The sequence below is a fragment of the Salmo salar genome, chromosome ssa11 (assembly GCF_905237065.1).
Source record: "Salmo salar chromosome ssa11, Ssal_v3.1, whole genome shotgun sequence".
Taxonomy (NCBI): Eukaryota; Metazoa; Chordata; class Actinopteri; order Salmoniformes; family Salmonidae; genus Salmo; species Salmo salar.
Window position 1 is genome coordinate 78,433,197 of NC_059452.1, and position 23,924 is coordinate 78,457,120.

At 42.1% G+C, this 23,924-nt stretch overlaps 1 long non-coding RNA gene across 2 annotated transcripts; it reads left to right on the top strand.

The window, feature by feature from the left end:
* Positions 1-7,187: 7,187 nt before the first annotated feature.
* Positions 7,188-20,767, top strand: LOC106563374 (uncharacterized). Of its 2 annotated transcripts, XR_001319242.2 has the most exons (5): positions 7,188-7,447; positions 7,793-7,874; positions 17,398-17,496; positions 19,448-19,488; positions 20,381-20,767. It is a non-coding gene; the product is annotated as an uncharacterized lncRNA (long non-coding RNA). The 2 variants fall into 2 exon arrangements; XR_001319241.2 differs by lacking the exon at positions 7,188-7,447 and having other exon boundaries at positions 7,527-7,874.
* Positions 20,768-23,924: the final 3,157 nt, after the last annotated feature.

Consider the following 23,924-nt stretch of genomic DNA (forward strand, 5'->3'; position numbering starts at 1 on the left):
CCTCTCCAGGCTGTAACTTCATAGACACGATACTTCATAGGTTTTAGGTTTTATTTATTCGCACCAAAGAAAATAAGTGAAAGACAAAACGGTACAGATAAAAAACTGGTAAAAATGGTGTGCATGGAGGGAAAGTTTACCTGGGACGTGACAGAATGATATGCCTTCATGGCTTTTGATTGAGCAGGCATCTTGTCAACGTTCCTCACTCCCTGCACTTGTTAATAGTCCATCATATGTGAAAAAAGCCACTTATGACTGTAATCATACCCACTGTATACATTGACAGCCCGATTTGCCTGAATCATGCTTTCCACCCTGCATTGGATGATATGGTGTTTTCACAGTGGAGGGAGAAGGGGCTCACAACAATCGGTAACATATATATTGATGGTCATTTAGCTTCATTTGAACAATTACAGGGTAAGTTTAACATGCCAACAACACATTTTTTCAGATAGCTCCAAATCAGGAATTTAAGGACACATCCACAGTGTGGCATTAAGACAAATAATCCTACATTAGATAGCCTGATCCTTGTCAAACCCCATTCAAAAGGGTCAGTCTCTAGACTGTATGATGTGCTACAGGCCCACATAGAGGTATCCACAGACACTATTAAAAAGGGCTTGGGAACAAGAACTTGGTTCAGAAATTTCAGATGAGGACTGGGTAGAAGCTCTCAGGAATATAAACCACAGTTCAGTGAATGCCAGGCACAACCTTGTTCAGTTTAAGGTGATACACAGGTTACATTACCCAACAGTAAAACTGCATAAAATATTCCCGGACTCCTCACCACTGTGTGAGAGGTGCAAGCTGGATGAGGGGACGTTGACCCACTTATTTTGGACATGTCCTAAGTTACATGTTTACTGGGCTCTCATTTTTGATGACTTATCTAAGGCCTTCGATAGAGTTCTAGCCCCAGACCCATTGATCGCTCTGTTTGGTTACAGTTGATGGGAATAACCAGGAAGGGAAGGCTGTCTCTTTTTGTATTCTATTAGCCAAAAGGCTCATATTGCAATTTTGGAAACTGGAGACTGTACCTTTTAGGGAATGTAATACATATAGAGAAGATTCTATACAATACCTCCAATAGAAGTCCAATGTTTTACAAAATATGGCAGCTGATACTGGATAAATGGTCTAGTCCTGCTTCATAACTGGGTTGATGATCTGCTGCTACTCTGTGCTGTACTCCACTCAATATTTATTTCTGGCTTAACTACACTGCTTGTAATGACTATATGCTGTCTTCTTATACATGTACCACCTAATAGGATTTTGTTTTATTTTGTGTATGTGTGAGTTAAGTTTTGTTTTGTCCTCTAAGTTGGCCATCCCATTCAACATTTTACATTTACATTTTAGTCATTTAGCAGACACTCTTATCCAGAGCGACTTACAGTAGTGAATGCATACATTTCATTTCATGCATTTTTTTGTACTGGCCCTCCGTGGGAATCAAACCCACAACCCTGGCGTTGCACACACCATGCTGGCGTTGCAAACACCATGCTCTACCAACTGAGCCACAGGGTACCAATTTGAGCCACAGGGTACCAATTTGAGAGTGGTTACATTTCTCCATCCCCATCCTTCAGCTTTTTACCGAAAGAGGAGCAGGGAGACTTTGTTATTATTTCTACTGCTGATTGCCACTTTAAGAAGTTAAGATGCAGATTAAATACACACCAACATATGTTACAGATACTATATAAAAATCCCATCACTCATACAGTTAGTGAACACACAGTATCCAGCACAGCAAACAATCAATCAATCAAATGTATTTTACAAAAGCCCTTTTTACATCAAAATAATAACCACAGTGGTTATAGAGGGTGCAACAGTTCAACACCACAGAAGCAAATGTCCGTTGGCTTTTCATAGCTGAGCATTCATAGGTTGAAAGAGAGAGTTGAAACAGTAGGACTGGGACAAGGTAGCACATCCGTTGAAACAGGTAAAATTCCACTCCAATTCCCTTTATCTTTGAATTGGCTGTTGAATGGCCTGCTGCTTCTCCATTTTCGGGAACACCATCCCGCTCCCCCAGAGTGATCGATAGTATATCTTGGCACTGAGATGATTGTGATTCTGAGCTCTCAGGTTCATACAGCGATCTCCCTCTCTGTCAGCTCCTCTGTGGCGTAGAGGGGCAGGACTCTGTTGTATACTGATGGTCGTGAGCTCAATCTAGCAGTACAATGAATGTCAATGTTTGTATTGCGGTATGTTTAAAAAATATATATATTGGAAAATAATAAACATATGATAAAAAAAAAGAAGACAAAATGGTGTGCAGGTGAGGTTGAAAGCCCAAAAGGTTAAACAAAGCTTATTAATTATATTTTTACATGATATATTCAGAATACAAGAAAAAACAAATTTGATTATGTGTGAGTGTGAGAGTTAGGCTGCATTGAGGGGAATATTGGGTAGTTTGGTTCATCAATCTTTGCTTGAAGTTATTGAGGGATGATGAGGTTTAGGCAATGTGAAGATAAGAATTCCAGAGTATGGTACCTCTGTATCTGATGTGAGATGACTACACTGCGTGCACAATTATTAGGCAAGTGAGTATTCTGATCTTATCATTATTTCTATTCACATTTTCGAACTCCAAACCATATAAACTTGAATGCTTATTGGATTTAATCATTTTCAGGTGATATGTATTTGTGTAATGAGGGAGGGTGTGGCGAAAGTGAATAACACCTTATATCAAGGTGTGCATAATTATTAGGCAGCCTCATTACCTCAGGTAAAATGGGACAAAAAAGAGATTTAACTGACACTGAAAAGCCAAAAATGTAAAATGCCTTTCAGACGGATGCGACACTCTTTAAATAGCTACACTATTGAGGTGTGACCACCGGACAATCAAACGTTTTGTTGCGAATAGTCAACTGGGGCGCAAAAAACGCATGGGGAAGAAAAGGCGCAAATGAAATGAAAGTGACTCTTGATGGACCAAATGGAAGGGCCCGTGGCTGGATCAGTAATGGACACAGGGCACCACTTTGAGTCAGGTGCCAGCAAGGTGAAGGAGGGGTACTGGTATGGGCTGCTATCATTGAGGATGAGGTAGTTGGACCTTTTCGGGTTGAAGATGGACTGAAACTCAACTCCCAAATCTACTGCCAGTTTCTGGAAGATTCTTTCGTCAAACAGTGGTACAGGAAGAAGTCCTCAGCATTCTAGAAGGCCATGATCTTTATGCAGGACAATGCTCCATCACATGCATCCAAGTTCTCCACTGCTTGGCTAGCCAGCAAGGGCCTCAAAGATGCCTGAATAATGACCTGGCCCCCTTCCTCACCTGACTTAAATCCTACTGAGAACTTGTGGGCCCTTCTCAAACGTGAGATTTACAGTGATGGAAGACAATCCACCTTTTTGAACAGCATTTGGGAGGCTGTGGTTGCTGCTTCAGCAAAAATTGATCGTGAACAGATCAAGAAACTGACAGACTCCATGGATGGAAGGCTCATGGCAGTTATTGAAAATAAGGGTGGCTAAATTGGTCACAGAATTTTTTTGAAAGGCCAGAAATTTTATATAATTGTCATTTTGTGTTAGTTATCTGTTACACTTACTCTAAAAATTGAGAATAAATAAGTGAGTTGAGAGAAATTATTTTTGTAATTTAGTTGCCTAATAATTCTGCACACTAATAGTTGCCTAATAATTGTGCACACTTATATACACTGCTCAAAAAAATAAAGGGAACACTAAAATAACACATCCTAGATCTGAATGAATTAAATAATCTTATTAAATACTTTTTTCTTTACATAGTTGAATGTGCTGACAACAAAATCACACAACAATAATCAATGGAAATCCAATTTATCAACCCATGGAGGTCTGGATTTGGAGTCACACTCAAAATTAAAGTGGAAAACCACACTACAGGCTGATCCAACTTTGATGTAATGTCCTTAAAACAAGTCAAAATGAGGCTCAGTAGTGTGTGTGGCCTCCACGTGCCTGTATGACCTCCCTACAACGCCTAGGCATGCTCCTGATGAGGTGGCGGATGGTCTCCTGAGGGATCTCCTCCCAGACCTGGACTAAAGCATCCGCCAACTCCTGGACAGTCTGTGGTGCAATGTGGCGTTGGTGGATGGAGCGAGACATGATGTCCCAGATGTGCTCAATTGGATTCAGGTCTGGGGAACGGGCGGGCCAGTCCATAGCATCAATGCCTTCCTCTTGCAGGAACTGCTGACACACTCCAGCCACATGAGGTCTAGCATTGTCTTGCATTAGGAGGAACCCAGGGCCAACCGCACCAGCATATGGTCTCACAAGGGGTCTGAGGTTCTCATCTCGGTACCTAATGGCAGTCAGGCTACTTCTGGCGAGCACATGGAGGGCTGTGCGGCCCCCCAAAGAAATGCCACCCCACACCATGACTGACCCACCGCCAAACCGGTCATGCTGGAGGATGTTGCAGGCAGCAGAACGTTCTCCACGGCGTCTCCAGACTCTGTCACGTCTGTTGGGCTGTAAGCACAACCCCCACCTGTGGACGTCGGGCCCTCATACCACCCTCATGGAGTCTGTTTCTGACCGTTTAAGCAGACACATGCACATTTGTGGCCTGCTGGAGGTCATTTTGCAGGGCTCTGGCAGTGCTCCTCCTGCTCCTCCTTGCACAAAGGCGGAGGTAGCGGTCCTGCTGCTGGGTTGTTGCCCTTCTACGGCCTCCTCCACGTCTCCTGATGTACTGGCCTGTCTCCTGGTAGCGCCTCCATGCTCTGAACACTACGCTGACAGACACAGCAAACCTTCTTGCCACAGCTCGCATTGATGTGCCATCCTGGATGAGCTGCACTACCTGAGCAACTTGTGTGGGTTGTAGACTCCGTCTCATGCTACCACTAGAGTGAAAGCACCGCCAGCATTCAAAAGTGACCAAAACATCAGCCAGGAAGCATAGGAACTGAGAAGTGGTCTGTGGTCACCACCTGCAGAACCACTCCTTTATTGGGGGTGTCTTGCTAATTGCCTATAATTTCCACCTGTTGTCTATTCCATTTGCACAACAGCATGTGACATTTATTGTCAAACATTGTTGCTTCCTAAGTGGACAGTTTGATTTCACAGAAGTGTGATTGACTTTGAGTTACATTGTGTTGTTTAAGTGTTCCCTTTATTTTTTTGAGCAGTGTATATAAACCAGTCAAAAGCTTGGAGACACCTACTCATTCCAGGGTTTTTCTTTATTTTGACTATTTTCTACATTGTAGAATAATAGTGAAGACATCAAAACTATGAAATAACAAATATGGAATCATATAGTAACCAAATAAGTGTTAAACAATTCATCCTTTTTTATTTTTTTAAAACCTGCTTATCTTAATTTCCATAATTAACTAATAATATTCGTAGTAATGTAGGCAGTTCATGCAAAGGTTTGTTACCTCTAACCAGGATTGCCATTACAAAAATTACATTTTTTGGCAAGCAATTATTTTAGCAAACAATTGATTGTGATTCATCCTATATTGTCCCTAACATCTTTACTCCCTAGCAACAGTTATGGGATACCCCCACACACACACACTCACACACACTCAACCCCTTTCCCCCACAAACAACCATAAACTCAAATGCTCAACAGTTGTTCCATTCCAGAGCCCATCTAAAGAAAGGACTTGATTTACAAATGCATATACAGTTGCAGCTGTTTGAGAAGGCATGCAAAATTGAGCAAAAATGTGCAAAAATTGGGAGTTTTGATTAACCGTCGTCAAGTCCTAGGTGATGGAAATCAGATTCACCCTATTCCTCTGAAACACACGCTGGTCCCCCATTGTGACCATTTTCCAAAGCGTCTCTGTGCAGTCAGACCTTTGATTATTTTGTACCACCAGGGCCACAATAATATGCCCCCTCTCTGTCCGAGTGTGACCCCCTCACCATGGGTTACTGCAGCTAGTGTTGCCAGCACTGGCACTACCTGGGTGGGTGCACCCCACCGGAATCCCCACAGGCTAGGTACAACGTCGTCAAGTTTCTCATTAACAGCTTTGAGAATTTCCTTGAATATTATGTACTCCCATCATGGGGCTTGGGCGTTGCAGGACCAACCCTGCCAGGAAGGCTCAGAATCTTGAGGGGCTGGTGCTACTTTAGTAGGTCTCTGACCGCATTCATCTTTCTGATTTGACTGTGTATAGGCTAGGCCCATAAAACAGATAAGGACTTCTCCTTAGTGTATGGGTCGCTCTCGTGGGTATCTAGGGTATAGGGTTGGGGACCTATCCATCATGATAGAACAATAAATAATAAATAATTTTATTTCAAAATATATCTGCACAAAATTGAAAGCTCTCTCTCACAACCCCTGCTCACGAACACACATGGGTGTAAGGACAGATGCTGGAGATGAGAAGCAAGTACAGGGAGTGAACATGTAATAAACAACAGACAGGAACAAGAACAGTGTCTGGACAGGGGAAAACTAACGACATCAACGACTATAATGCTGACACGAGTAACCAACTGAGGAACAGACAGATATATAAGGGTAATGGTAATGGAGTCCAGGTGAGTCCAATATTGCGCAGCTGCGTGTAATGATGGAGACAGGTGTGCGTAATGAAGGGCAGGCTGGCACCCTTGAGCGCCAGAGAGTTGGAGGGGGAGCAGGCGTGACAATGGGCTCTGAGATTTGCAACCGTTATCCTTTTTCACTCACTTAACTCCACGCTATTCTAAACACAAAAACAGACACCCCACCTTCCATCACAATACATCTTCACATACCCACATACTGTGCCTTCTATGTCCTCTATTTGCTGTGTTTTATCTCTACCATGGTGATTGAGTACTTCTGTGTTCCAGTTCCTTATATTTTAAGATGTATTATTTCGCTAATCATCCTTTCTTCTAATGCTGTCTTATCAATTCATGAAATACTGTAAATGGAAAGTCTAATTCTAATTATTTTCCAACATTCCCTATCTAGAATGGTGTAGTTTAGTTGTAGTTTATTTCTTTAACAATTGTTGTATTTTATTACTTTTCTATATTTTTTTTATTACAATCCCTACCATGGCTAGTATCGGGTATGTAACGCCCTGGCCATAGAGAGGGGTTTTTAGTTCTCTATTTTGTTAGGCCAGGGTGTTACATGGGTGGGCGTTCTATGTTTATTTTTCTATGTTGGTTTGTTTCTTTGGTTGGTCGTGTGTGGCTCTCAATCAGGAACAGCTGTAGATCGTTGTTCCTGATTGAGAGTCATACATAGGCAGCCTGTTTTGACTTTGGGGTTTGTGGGTGATTATTTTCTGTTTAGTTTTGTACGTAGCAGAACTGTAGGCTGTCGTTCGTGGTTTGGTTGAAGTGTTTCTATTAATTGAATATGAACACTCACCACGCTGCGCTTTGGTCCCCTACTTCCACAGACGACGGCCGTTACAGGGTATTACATTATTCGACTCCTTTATTGGAACTTTGTAATATTTAGAATAGCCATGGAGTAGTCTTTCTGTCTCAGAACATTTGGTTATCAATATAAAGTTTATCAACTACGAGAACTACACGTTTCCCTTTTAATCTATTCTCCTTGAAGATTGGGTACAGAGCTTTGGCCATTCTGCAATTTCCTTCGGAAATTGATAATTCATGCCTATTTTCGTGCCAGCAATTCTTTTACCCAGGCTTTCAACCATTATTTTCTATTTAAAGAAAGCACATTTGACAATGACTGGGCACTCATCTCTCTGTCCGAAACGGTGTACGCGTTCGATTTGGATTTTGTCGACAGCTTCGCTCAGGATCTGATGCACTAAAATAAGGATCTCCCTCACTACACCCTCAGGAACTTCTCCTTTTTCTCTTGGATACCAGTAAGTACCAGATTGGCTCTCGTGGATTTAGTCTATATGTCAAGTAAGGCTTCTCTCAGAAAGATGTTCTCCTTTTAAAGTTAATTAACTTTAATCTTATTGACTGTCCCTTTTAGCTTGTTTCTTTTATTCTCCATTGTCACAGCTTTTTCGTCACTCATCTCATCTCCTTTATATCTTTACTGACTAATTCAAGTATGCCCAGTTTGTCTGCCATTTATCGGTTTTAACAGATCGGTTTCCACCCTTACCATTCCCGGTGGTGAAAAGCTTAAATCGTATGTGTCTTTCGAGGAGTCTTTGGGTGTTGCTTGTTTTCGTAATATTTGTCGATTCATTTCTCTAGCCTTATGATTTGTTTTGTTATCCAGATTATTACCCACCAGTATGTGAAGTGCTAATATCTAACTTACAGATATTGAATTTTACTTTATCTGCTCTGCTATGTTCAGTCTGCCATATCTGTTAGTTTTGCCATGCTTTCCAACATGTCAGTTCATCAACTTTCTGCCCCGGTCAACTGTAAGTGCTGTTATTGTGACGTGGAAACGTCTAGGAGTAACAACAGCTAAGCCACGAGGTGGTAGGTCACACAAGCTCACAGAACAGACCCGCTGAGTGTTGAAGTGTGTAGCGCATGAAAATTGTCTGTCCTCGGTTGCAACACTCACTATTGAGTTCCAAACTACCTCTGGAAGCAACGTCAGCACAAGAACTGTTCGTCGGGAGCTTCATGAAATGGGTTTCCATGGCCGAGCAGCCGCACACAAGCCTAAGATCACCATGCGCAATGCCAAGCGTTGACTGCACAGAGATCTTCTTCATCAGTCAGGCTTCAAGACAGGTCACTCAACCGAGACTTCTCTTTTCTGTGTCATGGAGGCTCTCCTTACTGCCAAAGCTGACTCTCTCCTCTGTTCTTATCATCCTAGATCTATCCACTGCCTTTGACACCGTGAACCATCAGATCCTTCTCTCCACGCTCTCAGGCTAGGTGTCTCAGGCGCTGCACACTCTTGGATTGTATCCTAACTGGCAGACCGCTCCTACCAAGTGACGTGGAGAGGATCTGTATCTGCACCACGTACTCTCACTACTGGTGTCCCCCAGGGTTCTAGGCCCTCTCCTCTTCTCTCTATACACCAAGTCACTCGGCTCTGTCATATCCTGACATGGTTTCTCCTATCATTGCTATGCAGATGACACGCAACTACTTTTATCATTCCCCCCTTCTGACACCCAGGTGCCGTCATGTATCTCTGCGTGCCTAGCAGATATCTCAACTTGAATGTCAGACCACCACCTCAAGCTCAACCTCGATAAGACGGAACTGCTCTTTCTCCCGGGGAAGGCCTGCCCACTCCAAGACCTCTTCATCAGTTAAACTCCAGTGTGCCCTCCCAGAGTGCAAAGAACCTTGGTGTGACCCTGGACAACACCCTGTCGTTCTCTGCAAACATCAAAGCAATAACCCACTCCTACAGGGTCATGCTCTACAACATCCATAGAGTACGACCCTACCTCACACATGTCGCAGCGCAGGTCCTAATCCAGGCCCTTTTCCTCTCCTGTCTGGACTACTGCAACTCGCTGTTGGCTGGGCTCCCCGCTTGTGCCATCAAACCCCTGGAACTTATCGGGAACACTGCAGCCTGCCTGGTTTTCAACCTTCCCAAGTTCTCTCATGTCACCCTGCTCCTCCGCACACTCCACTGGCTTCCAGTCGAAGCTCGCATCCACAACAAGACCATGGAGCTTACCTACAGAACAGCAAGAGGAACTGCCCCTCCCTACCTTCAGGCTATGCTCAAACCCTACACCCCAACCCAAGCACTCAATTCTGCCACCTCAGGTCTATTGGCCCGCCCACCCGTATGGGAGGGCAGCTCCCACTCAGCACAGTCCAAGCTCTTTTCTGTCCTGGCACCCTCATTCTGGAGCTGAAGCTAGGACAACAGAGTCCTTGCCCATGTTCTGAAAACATCTAAAACCCTACCTCTTCAAACAGTATCTTAAATAATTCTCCATATCACCTCAACCTCAGCACTTGCATTTCACCCCCCCTACTGTACATTGAACCTTTTATCTCATTTGAAACAGATGCAAATGCTTCATCATTTCAACAAGGCAGTCGGAACATGGGGATGAGGCGAGTTGGGACTGTGTATGATTGACTATGCTAAAGTCAATGACGTGTCAGTGCTGGGTGGTACTAGTTCAAGTGTGCCTGTACTTCCACCTGTTGTTGAACTTCCTCCACATAATTTATCTGTTTCCTGATTTGCATAACTGCCACACTGCTCTTCCTGTAGCCTGATGTCATCTGTTCCCCTCAGATGAATGGTGTAATATCTTACTGGGCAAGAAATAGATGTGCAAAGGGTTAAAGATATTATCAATTTACAGAGGTATCCCTGATAATTATGTAGAGTAGTTTGAACATTTTCCTATTCTGTGCGGTTTTAAATATATAATTATGTTTTTGAATATATAAAATACATGTATTATATTACAGCATTACAATTTTATGCTGGTGTGTGGTTCTGTTGTCCTGACGTTACATCATTCCAGCTATCAGGCAGTTGAGGGGCTTTTTTTCTCCCTCCTGGAGGATGTTGGGATATGGAGGAAGAAATGGGCACAACCACAAGGGATCACTGAGTTGTTGGGCAACATTATTGTTTGATGGTTGGTACCTTTATTGCCCAGTTGATGTGGATAAATGATTGTGCGAGTTAGAGAAGCAACAAAGTTTTTTTTATTGTCCCACACAGGGTAGGTGCAGTGAAACGTGTTGTTTTACAGGGTCAGCCACAGTAGTACAGCAGGGTTAAGTGCCTTGCACATCGACAGATGTTTCACCTTGTTGGCTCAGATATTCAAACCAGCCACCTTTTGGTTACTGGTCCAATGCTCAGCTATCTGCCACACAGGTAGATATTTCAGAGGTTCAGTAGAAAATGGAGAAGGGTAATGGTAACGACAGGGGTGTACTCTAACCACTAGTTTGATCTGAAACACAGTATAGTTAAACTGTCTGTCTCATGACGCCTGTGTGTTTGTGCTTATTCTGTTTGTCCTGTAGAAGTGACCACAGGGGATGTACTGATCTTTCACTCACACTTGTATATTTCCAGAGTCGAACAAAAAAACGTAAACAGTTTCTTTCCTCTTGGGGATCGAGGGTAACCTAATCCCACTGACGGGATTGCTAGCAAGGCGGGAAATTCAAAACATCAATCTAATAATTTCAATTTCTCTAACAATCAACTATTTTACACCATTTAAAAGATAAACATCTCCTTAATCGAACCACATTGTCCGATTTTCAGAGGCTTTACGGCGAAAGCATAGTTAGATTATGTTAGGAGAGTACATAGCCAAAAAAGTACACACATCCATTTTCAATTCAAGGACAGGCGTCACCAAAAGCAGAGAACCAGCTAAAATGATGCACTAACCTTTGACAGTCTTTATCAGATGACACTCCTAGGACATTATGTTAGACAATACATGCATTTTTGTTCTATCAAGTAAATATTTATATCCAAAAACAGCATTTTACATCGGCGCGTGTCGTTGAGAAAATGTCTCCCCCAAAACTGCCAGTAAATTTACAAAAAAATACTCATAAAACGTGGTTAAAGTATTAAACTGTTATTCAAAGAATAACGGTTGCATTCTGAATGCAACCGCATTGACAGGTTTCAAAATAACTTTACTGGGAAAGCATACTTTGCAATAATCTGAGTTCTCTGGTCAGAAAAATACACTAGGCTATACAGCTAGCCGCTATGTTGGAATCATCTAAAACCATCAATAACATTAGCAATATCCCCTTACCTTTAATAATCTTCATCAAAGGCACTTCCAGGAATCTCAGGTCCACAACAAATGTTATTTTTTTTTTCGATGAAGTTCATAATTTATGTCCAAATAACTCCATGCTGTTCCGTGTTAGTGCGTTCGGTAGGCTACTCAATGGGAGGGAAAAGTCACAACAAAGTCAAAAAAGAAATCTATTTACGTTCATTCAAACATGTCAAACGTTGTTTAGCATCAATCTTTTGGTCCATTATTAACGTGAAACATCAGTAATATTTCAACCAGACCTCTCCTGTGTCTTGAAACAAGTTTTGAAAAATGTCTCGCCTCACATGAACGTGCATGTGCGCGCAATAATGAAGTGACGACCTCCCAGGGACGTCAACTTCCCTTCCTTTTCATTCGGTCTCTGTTCATCAGACGCTTCAAACAACTTTATAAAGATCGTTGACATCTAGTGGAAGCCATAGGAAGTGCAAAATGAATCCTTTGTCACTGTTTTATTACCAATGACTTGAAAATAGTACAGTACAACATTTTCATTTCCTGCTTGTATTTTCTCAGGTTTTTGCCTGCCATACGAGTTCTGTTATACTTAGAGACACCATTCAAACAGTTAGAAACTTCAGAGTGTTTTCTATCCAAATCTACTAATAATATGCATATTTTACACTGCTCAAAAAAATTAAGGGAACACTTAAACAACACAATGTAACTCCAAGACAATCACACTTCTGTGAAATCAAACTGTCCACTTAGGAAGCAACACTGATTGACAATACATTTCACATGCTGTTGTGCAAATGGAATAGACAACAGGTGGAAATTATAGGCAATTAGCAAGACACCCCCAATAAAGGAGTGGTTCTGCAGGTGGGGACCACAGACCACTTCTCAGTTCCTATGCTTCCTGGCTGATGTTTTGGTCACTTTTGAATGCTGGCGGTGCTTTCACTCTAGTGGTAGCATGAGACGGAGTCTACAACCCACACAAGTGGATCAGGTAGTGCAGCTCATCCAGGATGGCACATCAATGCGAGCTGTTGCAAGAAGGTTTGCTGTGTCTGTCAGCGTAGTGTCCAGAGCATGGAGGCGCTACCAGGAGACAGGCCAGTACATTAGGAGACGTGGAGGAGGCCGTAGGAGGGCAACAACCCAGCAGCAGGACCGCTACCTCCGCCTTTGTGCAAGGAGGAGCAGGAGAAGCACTGCCAGAGCCCTGCAAAATGACCTCCAGCAGGCCACAAATGTGCATGTGTCTGCTCAAACGGTCAGAAACAGACTCCATGAGGGTGGTATGAGGGCCCGACGTCCACAGCTGGGGATTGTGCTTACAGCCCAACACCGTGCAGGACGTTTGGCATTTGCCAGAGAACACCAAGATTGGCAAATTCGCCACTGGCGCCCTGTGCTCTTCACAGATGAAAGCAGGTTCACACTGAGCACGTGACAGAGTCTGGAGACGCCGTGGAGAACGTTCTGCTGCCTGCAACATCCTCCAGCATGACCGGTTTGGCGGTGGGTCAGTCATGGTGTGGGGTGGCATTTCTTTGGGGGGCCGCACAGCCCTCCATGTGCTCGTCAGAGGTAGCCTGACTGCCATTAGGTACCGAGATGAGATCCTCAGACCCCTTGTGAGACCATATGCTGGTGCGATTGGCCCTGGGTTCCTCCTAATGCAAGACAATGCTAGACCTCATGTGGCTGGAGTGTGTCAGCAGTTCCTGCAAGAGGAAGGAATTGATGCTATGGACTGGCCCGCCCGTTCCCCAGACCTGAATCCAATTGAGCACATCTGGGACATGTCTCGCTCCATCCACCAACGCCACGTTGCACCACAGACTGTCCAGGAGTTGGCGGATGCTCTAGTCCAGGTCTGGGAGGAGATCCCTCAGGAGACCATCCGCCACCTCATCAGGAGCATGCCCATGTTGTCAGCACATTCAACTATGTACAGAAAAAAGTATTTAATAAGATTATTTATTTCATTCAGATCTAGGATGTGTTTAAGTGTTCCCTTTATTTTTTTGAGCAGTATATTTTCTGGGCCGGAGTAGTAACCTGTTTAAATTGGGTATGTTTTTCATCTGGCCGTGAAAATACTGCCCCCTAGCCCCTAGAGGGGGCTAGGGGGCAATAAAGCCCCAAAAGCTTTCAGCACATCATGTCAAGCACATCTCTGACAAACGACTTCTCAGAAACATTGTCTGCAGGATATTTCTTGCAGAAGTATGAGTGCAGTGTGGTTGTGGTCAAGAGCTAGAGCAGGCGAGAATAGCTACAAGGCTGTGACTGGTAGGCCTTCCCAGAAATTATAGTCTTCCCACAAACTTAAACCTGTTAGTGGTATGTGTAATTACACATTGTAATTACCAATCACCTATCACCGTATAAGTAATGCTTTATATCACTATTTGCAATTTGCAAATGTCATACCTACTTCTTCACATTTCAACCCACCACTTTCTTTCTTCGATATTTTCAGTAATGATGCTAGTATAAAGGGGCCCTCAAGGACCAGATAGGCCTACCTCCAAACTAGTTAACCCAAATCACATATAGCCAGATAGAGACCCATTTCTTAAAATTTCCATAGATACCCACTTTTACAGACAACCATATAATGTATAGACAATAGGTCTGCCCCTCTACCAGCAGTTTCTGGTAGTTTATATTTCATTTTGTCCAATGAGAAGGGGTCTATTAGGTCTATGAATCCATGTACTGATTTTGAGATCCTAATTTTCAAATGATGGCCACTGAAATTAGCATTGTATTGTTGTTTTGGTATTGGAAACTACAGGGCCCCTAAATGTGGAAACTGAAATGTTAGGTGGAACATCAAGACTTGGGAACTCATTTGTTCAACTGCTGAATAAATCCACAATGGTAAAGGTTGCCTAGAAATATCCTTGGTCTCCCCCACCAGGGATCAATCAATTGTCTCTTTTCGATATACATTAGCCACCTGAATAAAGTGTCTAACCAAGAGGTTGGATGCAATAAATCATCTTTGACAAGTTAAAGTGCCTTCTCCAGCTATCACTTTACTGTTCATCTATATTTTTCGTAAGCCGTATTGAGGGTTCATTGCATGGGCAGCAATTTAGTGGATAATGAAAAAAGAAATGTTATTCAATGTGACTTCAGACCTGCCCACAGTCACCATATCCTCTTTGGGCTGTCCTGTGTCCTAAGCACAGATCTGCTCTCAAGTCAGAATCTCAATAGTTGATGGCAGAAAGTGGAAAATATGGCTCTGTTTTTTATTTCCATCAATATATTAAGAGTGTATAGTGTGTATTTTATGTTGACATGTTAACTGAAATGCCTTCTTTACGATATCTTCCTGTTTTCCATGTTAAAATTGTGGCCAGTGATGCAGTAAGAAAATGTTAGTCAGGAATGTATTACATCATGTCAAACAACATTAGTTGTGGAATGATATTGGAGATATCTTTCATACACCATTTCTTTCATACACAATTTGTCACAATAGGAGTTTGGACCTCAGGACCGGTCCTTGCCGTTCTGTCGACCTAGGCAAGACCAAACAATTGTGGCCCCAAAAAATAGAGTAGTCCCAGTAAGCAAAATGACTCTGAAAAGACGTCTAAAATACCTACAGTGCATTCGGAAAGTATTCAGACGCCTTCACTTTTTCCACATTTTCTTAAGTTACAGCCTCATTGTAAAATTGATTAAAAAAAAATGTCATCAATCTACACACAATACCCCATAATGACAAAGCCAAAAACTGTTTTTAAAATTAAAAAAATTAAAAAATAAAATATGTATTAAATATAAAAATAGAAACTCCTTAAGTATTCAGACCCTTTCCTATGAGACTCGAAATTGAGCTCAGGTTCATCCTGTTTCCATTGAACATCCTTGATGTTTCTACAACTTGATTGGAGTCCACCTATGGTAAATTCAATTGATTGGACATGATTTGGAAAGGCACACACCTCTCTACATAAGGTCCCACAGTTGACAGTGCATGTCAGAGCAAAAACCAAGCCATGAGGTCGAAGGAATTGTCCGTACAGCTCCGAGGCAGGATTGTTTCGAGGTACAGATCTGGGGAAGGCTATTAAAAAATGTCTGCAGCATTGAAGGTACCCAAGAACACAGCGGCCTCCATCATTCTTAAATGGAAGAAGATTAGAACCACCAAGACTCCTCCTAGAGCTGGCCATCCGGCCAAACTGAGCAATCGGAGGAGAAGGGCGTTGGTCAGGGAGGTGACCAAGAACCCGATGGTCAATCTGACAGAGCTCCAGAGTTCCTCTGTGGAGATGGGAGAACCTTCCAGAAGGGCAACCATCTCTGCAGCACCCCACCAATCAGGCCTTTATGGTAGAGTGGCCAGACGGAAGCCACTCCTCAGTAAAAAGGCACATGACAGCCCGCTTGGAGTTTTCCAAAGGCACCTAAAGGAGTTTCAGACCATGAGAAACAAGATTCTCTGGTCTGATGAAACCAAGATTGAACTCTTTGGTCTGAATGCCAAGCATCACGTCTATAGGAATCCTGACAACATCCCTACGGTGAAGCATGGTGGTGGCAGCATCATGCTGTGGGGATGTTTTTCAGTGGCAGGGACTGGGAGACTAGTCAGGATCGAGGCAAAGATGAACGTAGCAAAGTACAGAGAGATTCTTGATGAAAAGCTGCTCCAGAGCGCTCATGACCTCAGACTAGCTCCCCAAATACAGCTGTGCCAAGCTTGTAGTGTCATACCCAAGAAGACTTGAGGCTGAAATCGCTGCCAAAAGTGCTTCTTCAAAGTACTGAATAAAGGGTCTGAATAACTTTTTTGTCATTATGAGTTATTGTGTGTAGATTGATGAGGAAAATAAGTTTTAATCCATTTTATAATAAGGCTGTAACGTAAAAAAATGTGGAGAAAGTCAAGGGGTCTAAACACTTTCCAAATGCACTGTAGCTATACCTTCCTGTTGTAGTATGCTGTGAGTCAAAAGAAGGCACTGAGTGCGACTTCTACAAAGACCACCACATCTATAAAGGAAGTCCATTCCAGTGTTTACCAATTCACATTGTTCTGGAATGAGTTCAAAAAGTGGAACAATACTGAAATCGATCTGAGATGTGCTATTCTACAGAATGGACAAAGAGACAATCTTCTCAAAACGTAGTTATTCTCGAAGACAATGTGAGCAGTGAGTGACTGTTTTACTGTACTCCAAAGCACTTGTTTAGTTAGCATTAAACAGACGGCACCTTTTCCCTAGGATTTCATTAATTGACTTCATATATTACCTTCACAATTCACAAACAGATCTCCTTGGAAATCCGAGTCTGTGCAAAAGGAAGGGAAATACCTCACTCTTTGATGTGGGGCCAAACATGGCAACTTTTACCTGAACAATAATGCCTCACACTTTATAAAACAACCCTACACACAAAATGTCTGTGTGGGGAGAGTGGTGGAAGAGGAGCTGTTGATGAAGAGGACCAGTACTGGAGATATCTTCATCACATGTGCTGTAGAGCTGGTCGAAAAGGATGAAGATATTGTCACATCACAGCCTCAGTATCCCCATAGATGTTGAGGAGGACTAGATCCTATAAATTGCTCAGACATTTTAACATGACAATACTCTGTTAATCTATTACTGTATTACAAGAGTGATAAATTACTGTTGGACATATTTCAATATTTTATTTATTTCAGTTGTAAATCCTCCTGGAACCAACATTTCCTCCCCAGTTTTCAGTTCCATCCCTCCTGGAGAGGAGATGGCAGTCAGCAATACAACAACCGAAGGAGAAGGTGAGTAACATTGGTTTACAGTGTAGGATTCTGTTGCTAGTAAATGTACAGGTATTGTTTAGTTCCTAAAATATCTCAACTCCTTAACTCTTAGTATTTTGATGGTCACTCTTAGTAAGGTCTATTTGCATGAACATTCTAGCTACAGAATCATTCACTAACCATTTTTCAGTTTGTGTCCTTTTACTCATTCTGCTATCTTGGTCTGTGCTGTGTGTCCTCCAACGCAAGCGTGGTGCATGCCTTCAGATAGGCCTACTCATATCCCAGTGATATTTTGTTCCAAAGGCTACTTTAAATTATTTTCAGAATTGCCAAATTATCTCTCTCTATCTCTAGAAGGGTTTCTAGGCTGGCCTGCAAATACTGGTTAAGAATTGTTTATTTATTTTAAACTACCATTATGTTTCCAATATTTATGCACATTAATAAAACTGAGTGTACAAAACCTTAGGAACACCTTCCTAATATTGAGTTGCACCCCCTTTTGCCCTCAGAACAGCCATCAGGGCATGGATTCTACAAGGTACTGAAAGCGTTCCACAGGGTTGCTGGCCCATGTTACCTCCAAAGCCTCCCACAGTTGTGTCAAGTTGGCTGGTACTGGATCTCTACCCCGAATGGCTCGGTCCATCAACATCCCACAGATACTCAATTGGATTGAGATCTGGTGACTGGGCAGGCCACAGCAGTAAGCTGAATTCACTGTCATGTTTGTGGGACCATTGCTGGACAATCCTTGCCTTGTGGCATGGGGCAATATTGGGGCGGCAGCGTAGCCTAGTGGTTAGAGTTGGACTAGTAACCAAAAGGTTGCAAGTTCGAATCCCCGAGCTGATAAGGTAAAAATCTGTTCTGCCCCTGAACAAGGCAGTTAACCCACTGTTCCTAGGCTGTCATTGAAAATAAGAATTTGTTTTTAACTGACTTGCCTAGTTAAATAAAGGTAAAATAAATATAGCCTTGTGGCATGGGGCATTACCCTGCTGAAAAATTCATTTGCAGATGGATACACTGCTGCCATGAAGGGATGCACCTGATTGGCAATAATGTTCAGATATCCTGTGGCATTTAAACGTTGCTCCACCTTTATCAAGGTGCCCAATGTGTGCCATAATAAACACACCCCAAACCATCACACCACCAGCAGCCTGTGATGTTGACACACGGCATGATGAATGAATGCATGTACTCATGTGGTTTTCTCCCAGTAGTGTGAAGCAGGAGCCGGGATTCATCAGACCAGACAATGTTTTTCCAATCCTCCTGTGTCCAGTGTTTTTGTTCCTTAGCCCACTGCAATTGCAGTTTCTTGTTTGGTTTTTTTTTTGTTGCTGAAAGAAGTGATACTCTGTAAGGCCATCGGCTGTCATACCCCATTAGTGTCAAGCTACAACGAGTTGTGCATTCTTTTATGGGACTTCGGGCACCAATGTTGTACTGGACTGTCAGTTGACTAACTGTAGCCCGTCTGTTGCTCTGAACAATTCGTGTCAGGCTCCTTTGTCCTCTTTCATCAATGACCTGTTTTAACCACTGGGCTGCCGTTGGCCGGATGTCCTTTGGGTGGTGGACCATTCTTGATACACACAGGAAACTGTTGAGCGTGTAGAACCCAGCAGCGTTGCAGTTCTTGACACACTGAACCTGGTGTGCCTGGCACCTACTACCATACACCGTTCAAAGGCACTTAAATATTTTGTCTTGCCCATTCACCCTCTGAATGGCACACACTCAATCCATGTCTCAATTGTCTCAAGGCTTAAAAAGGATTATTTAAGATGTCTCCTCCCCTTCATCTACACTGATTGAAGTGGATTTAACAGGTGACATCAATAAGGGATAAATAGCCTTCACCTGGATTCACCTGCTCAGTCTACAGTATGTCATGGAAAGAAAGTTTTGTACACTCAGTGTATATCCGTCTGAATGTACTGCATTGTCTCGACAGAAGCCCACTTGCGCAGGAAGACAACACCCCACCTTGTGTCCGTGAGTATGTGGGCTGACTAAACCACTACTGCCTTTCTTTGATCAGTGTTTTATTTTCAATCATTCTCTCATTTGAAACAGATTCTGTCAACACAAGACCAAGGGACAGTGGTGGAAAAAGTAGTCCAAAGTTATACTTCAAAGTAAAGTTACCTTAATAGAAAATGACACAGGTAAAAGTGAAAGTCACCCAGTAAGATAATACTTGAGTAAAAGTCGAAAAGTATTTGGTTTTAAATGTACTTAAGTATCAAAAGTAAATGGAATTGCTAAAATGTACTTAAGTATCAAAAGTAAAAGTATTAATAATTTCAAATTATATTATGCAAAGCAGACAGCATAATTTTCTTATTTTTTGTTTTTATTTACGAATAGCCAGGGGTACACTACAACCCTCTGATATTAATTTACAAACAAAGCATGTGTTTAGTGAGTCCGCCAGATCAGAGGCAGTAGGGATGACCAGGGATGTTCTTTTAATAAGTGTGTGAATTGGACCATTTTCCTGTCAAAATCTAAGAAGTACTTTTGGGTGTCAGGGAAAATGTATGAAGTAAAAAGTACATTATTTTCTTTAGGAATGTAGTGAAATAAAAATAAAAGTTGTCAAAAATATAAATAGTTAAGTACAGATACTCCCAAAAACGACTTAAGTAGTATTTTTACTTAAGTACTTTACACCACTGCCAAGGGATGAGGTGAGTTGGATTGAATAAGTGCAATGTGAAGTAGGCTAATATGCACTTGACTTCCACTTTCAATAATACGGTTTGAACTTTGAATTTTACTCCCCATACCACATGCATTGATCAGATCACAAAACCTAGCAATATACTGCCAATGGCAACCCCAGCTGCACATAACTCGAAGTGACTTGCGTTCTCTCTTACAGGAAGAGGACACTAGTCTGCAATATGCTACAGCAACATCTACCAGTGACCGAGCAAGTCTGCTTTATACTACTGTGACATTTACCGGTAACCAAGCTGGACCTGGGTGCACCAAGATCAAGTTTGCAATGACTGGAGACTACGCCCTCTTAGCAGAATAATAGAATAAGAAAGACTGTCTTGAAGAAAAGTTTTTAGTTTTTCTCATAGTTAACTTACGTGCCTTTCCTTCAACCTGGTGATGCACTTACAAAAAATAATAATAATATCACCCTGCTTGATTTACATATCTTCTACTCTGTGGACACCATGTCTTCCTGTAGTCTGTAAACATCAGTTCCTCTCAGATTAATGGTATTATCTTACTGGGCTATAAATAGATGTGCAGAGGTTTTAGGATAAGATTAATTTCAACATGTATACTTGATAAATGTGTAAATGAACAGCTTTCTTGATTTATAAGTCAATATGTCATTTAAAAGTTGTGTGTGTAAAATGAGAAAACCACAGAGATAAAAATAGTTTTTTTATATTGATTCCGTTTCTCTGTATTGCAGAACATTCTTAATAAACCACTTCACTAACTGTTAGAGGAAAGCAATACAAAAGGACTCTTGATTTGCAAGCTAACATGGTGGTTCTGTTTGGAACTCATTCTTCACCCATGCATTTTCACATTTATGTGCAAAGCTTTAACTAGAGGCAAATGAAACCCAAAATAGAATTGCATTAATGCAATCACATTTCAAGTAGATCATTCACACTGGAATCCTTTAAAAATGATTTCCAATTACAAATGGTTCCTGCTAGTTACAGTAGGCCTGATTCGGCCCAAAGTAATCTCAGAAACACAGAACGAAATGTCACATTTACATAACTCTCATATCCCATATGCTCCTGACAGACGTATCCTTTTTGTCACAGACGTTAGGAGAGACTATATCAAACCTGTCTGACACTGCCCTGGATTATGGACCTCTGCCTGCCCTTGACCTGTCTTTTGCCTGCCCTCTGTTTGGTCAATAAACATCTGTGATTCGAACTGTCTGCATCTGGGTCTTATCCCGAGTCGTGATAGACTAGGCCCAACCAGATCAGTCTTTATCTAAACCTGCACTTGGAGCATGTTAGAGCTATAGGTATGATCGTTGTATATGAAATGAAGCACCATCACAAGAGGGTGATAGGTGGGAGCTACTGTTTTACCATTAAAGGAGACACCATACATTTGATCAGTGTTTCACCCTTGTACTACTGTGGCATTGTCTGAGTCAGCCAAATGCTCTTGGGTATATTTATTGATAAAAGCATGTCTGAGAGCACTCCTCGCCTTCGTCCTGAAAGCATCTCTCATTTCCATATATCCTGTTTCACTTCTCACTCTGAGTTATTTATAACAGGTGACAGGTTTGGGACCTTAAAACAACTCTTAACCATGATCCAATTAATGTGCTGGTACCTTGTGTGAGCTACGTATTATTAGCAATAATATTATTGTACCCTATAATCAAATGTCAAATAATTTACTTTCACAACTATTTATTGTATTGTACTTTTGGCTGGAATAACAATTATCTATAGTCTCTCTTGAACTACAATTAAACAGATGCGGGTACAGTATGTTTCTCTTGAATATTCTTTCTCTTGGTTGTTTTGTCATTAAGCATTAGGGATGCTTTCTGTGTGATTTGAATAGGCACCGGTAATAAAAGACTGAGTATTAAGCACATAAGGGAAATATTTTCCCCAGATCTAAATGCTGCACGTTTTGCAATTTGAATACATTTGGAATGGACACAAAACATTGTTTCCTCATTGTGATACTTTCATTTATATATTTAGAAAACTTTTCAACAAAATTATTTTTAATCAACATACGAAGTGGAGGAGGGCATACTCTCGAACCCCAGCAAATGTCATGGTGGTGTTGTGGAACACAGTTAATTAAGAAAGATTACAGGAGAAATGTTCTATACATTTCTCATTGAGATCATTCATCCATTTGGTCAAACACTCTTTACTTCTCCTGTCACAGATATGGTGACTGAGTACATCATCATATGGATGGCCGTGATCGGGTCCATAATTCTACTTGTAGTGTTCATATGCTGTATCACCTGTCTCCTCTCTCTGAAAGCAAAGAGTATGTGAACCTATATAAAACATGCTTATGTAATAGATACCACATAATCAGGACTGATCAGACAGATTCATTAATGTACATCATTATGTTACTGTCATAGGGAACAGGCATCTCATCGCAACAAGGTTAGTAGTGTTGTACATTATGAGTAAAATGACACAACACAGTAGACTACATACTGTTCAAATGTGAATGCTTATCTCACCTAACTATGTCTAACAGATGGCCCAGTGACCAGACAATGCAAGGAGATCCTACCATAACCTGTATGTATGAAGCCACAGAGAAGTATATGTAAGGCAGGCCTATAATTATGTTGTGAGATATACTGTACAGTGCCCTCTGTATTTCTTGGGACTATACTTCAAAAGTTTGGATTTGAAATCAAACAGTGATGACGAGGTTAACATGCAGACTGTCATCTTTAATTTGAAGATATTTTCATCCATATCGGGAGAACCGTTTAGAAATTACAGCACTTTTGGAAAATAGTCCCCCCATTTTAGGGGACCCAAAGTATTGGGACAAATTCACTTAGTGTATTCGGAAAGTATTCAGACCCCTTGACTTTTCCACATTTTGTTATGTTACAGGCTTATTCTAAAATGGATAAAATATTTTTTTCATGATGCTGCCACCCTTCCCCAGATCTGTTCCTCGACCCAATCCTGTCTCGGAGCTCTACGGACAATTCCTTCGACCTCATGGCTTGGTTTTTGCTCTGACATGCACTGTCAACTGCGGGACCTTATATACATTTACATTTACATTTTAGTCATTTAGCAGACGCTCTTATCCAGAGCGACTTACAAATTGGTGCATTCACCTTATAATATCCAGTGGAACAACCACTTTACAATAGTGCATCTAAATCTTTTAAGGGGGGGTTAGAAGGATTACTTTATCCTATCCCAGGTATTCCTTGAAGAGGTGGGGTTTCAGGTGTCTCCGGAAGGTGGTGATTAACTCCGCTGTCCTGGCGTCGTGAGGGAGCTTGTTCCACCATTGGGGTGCCAGAGCAGCGAACAGTTTTGACTGGGCTGAGCGGGAACTGTGCTTCCTCAGAGGTAGGGAGGCGAGCAGGCCAGAGGTGGATGAACGGAGTGCCCTTGTTTGGGTGTAGGGCCTGATCAGAGCCTGAAGGTACGGAGGTGCCGTTCCCCTCACAGCTCCGTAGGCAAGCACCATGGTCTTGTAGCGGATGCGAGCTTCGACTGGAAGCCAGTGGAGAGAGCGGAGGAGCGGGGTGACGTGAGAGAACTTGGGAAGGTTGAACACCAGACGGGCTGCGGCGTTCTGGATGAGTTGTAGGGGTTTAATGGCATAGGCAGGGAGCCCAGCCAACAGCGAGTTGCAATAATCCAGACGGGAGATGACAAGTGCCTGGATTAGGACCTGCGCCG